Raw genomic sequence first — 1,990 nt, 5'->3', positions numbered from 1 at the left:
AGGAATGCATCTGGGATGCATCCTGCCGCCTTAACTTTTCAATCTATATGCAGAACATATTGTTCCAGAAGTATAGCTTTATGAGAAGTAGTGTGCATCAGGATCGGAGGAAGACTCATTAACAACCTACTATGTGCAGATGACACAACCTTGCTGGCTGAAACTGAAGAAGTCCTGCAGCACTTGCTGAAAAGGGTCAAGGACTGTAGTCTTCAATATTAATTGAAGCTCAATATCAAGAAGACAAAGATTCTCATCACTGGGCAAATTGAAAGCACCATATTAGATGGAGAAGAGATTGAAGTTCTTAGCAGTTGCAATTTTCTCAGAACAACACTCTTAACATCAATAGTTAGGAAGTGAAAAGATGAATTGTATTGGTAAAATCTGCTGTCATGAACCTCTCTAGAGTGCTGAACAGCAATGATGTCAGTCTGGATACAAAGGTGCACCTAATCCAGGGCCATAGTCTTCTTAATTACTTATAATGCTTCAGAGATTTGGATAATGACTAAGAATGAAAGGAGAAGAATAGGTGCCTTTGAGTTGTGGTGCTGGAGAAGATTCTTGAACATACCATGGACTGCCAAGAAAACAAATGGGTCTGTCTTGGAGAGAGTGAAACCAAATCTCTCCTTAGAGACTAGGATTTTGAAGCTCTGCCTCGCTTACTTTGAATACGTGGAAAAGAGAGATCGGTCCTTGGAAAAGGACATCACGCTCAGAATAGTGGATGGACAGCGCATCAAAGGGAGACCTGGATGAGATGGACTGATATAGTAACTAGGGCAATGGGGGTTGGTGTGTCAAATTTAGTGAGACTGGCTCAGGACAGGGAAGGTTTTAGAGCTGCTGTACATACGGTCGTTATACATTGCAGGTGACTCAAAGGCATATAACAACAATAACATACTATGACAGGTTTGGAAGCAGGAGTGGCATCTACTTCCTAAATAGCATGACTCCTATGAAACTCTATGAACTTTGATAAACATTCATATTGGTAGAGGGGCTTCAGGCCTTTTGTTCATAGTGTCAACTATGAGTAGTGCTCGATTTGAAGGCAATTAACAACAGCAACATATATATTATATATTAAGTCTTTTTCCTGTATCAAATAATACTCAAATGCCCCATGATTTGGCGCATGGTTGTATATTGGATGGGAATCATAACCTAGAGTGCAAATGTCCAAGTGATAAAGATATGTGCTGTCAAGTCAAATATATAGGTCTCAAAATCACAAGCTGCTCTGAGTAGAAAGATATGCAATCTCCTCCAATACAATTTACACTGTCCTTTGTAGGTCAGCTATGTGTCTCTTAATAACAACATCATATCAACCAGCCTATCCTGTGTGAACTTTTTTGTTTAATTATTTAGGCCAAAATGTAAAAAGGATTTCGATCATTAGGTCCTCTATGAGATGAATTGATTGAATGACTGGGGTAATCAGGATGGGAGTGTCAGAGACAGTGTGATTGGCACAGGGCAGAGCAGAGGTTAGGGCTATTATACATAGAGTCGCTGTGAGTCACAAATGACTCGACGACACATAACAACAACAACAATGTGTATCTTCTAAGAACCTTTAAATGTTGCACATTTATACTATTTTCTTCATTTAAATCTCAACATATCTGTTGGATTGAAGAATTTTTCACTTTCTTTTATAGGTAAAAAATCATACATTCTAAAATTGTAAATGGTAGGTAGAAAACTTTAGATGGTAGAGTGTAACATTCCTTTTCTCAGCTATGTAGAACAGTCAACAATAAGAAATTAATACTACAAAAAAACCAAATGAATACTACAAATCAATTCAACAAAACATTGTTTAATAATATTTCCCAGGAGAAGTAGCTTTTATAAATGACAAAACTGGAAAATACATAGTAATTATGCAGCATAAGAAAATATTGAAGGCTAGGAAAGAATTCCATTAGAGAAACAGGTTGATAAAGACTTAACACATCAGGATACAATTTAC

This window comes from Elephantulus edwardii, unplaced genomic scaffold (genome assembly GCF_000299155.1).
Source record: "Elephantulus edwardii isolate Elephantulus edwardi_28Jun2011 unplaced genomic scaffold, EleEdw1.0 scaffold00142, whole genome shotgun sequence".
In the NCBI taxonomy this organism is placed as follows: domain Eukaryota; kingdom Metazoa; phylum Chordata; class Mammalia; order Macroscelidea; family Macroscelididae; genus Elephantulus; species Elephantulus edwardii.
The sequence above is the reverse complement of the archived record's forward strand: the minus strand, read 5'-3'. Positions refer to the sequence as shown.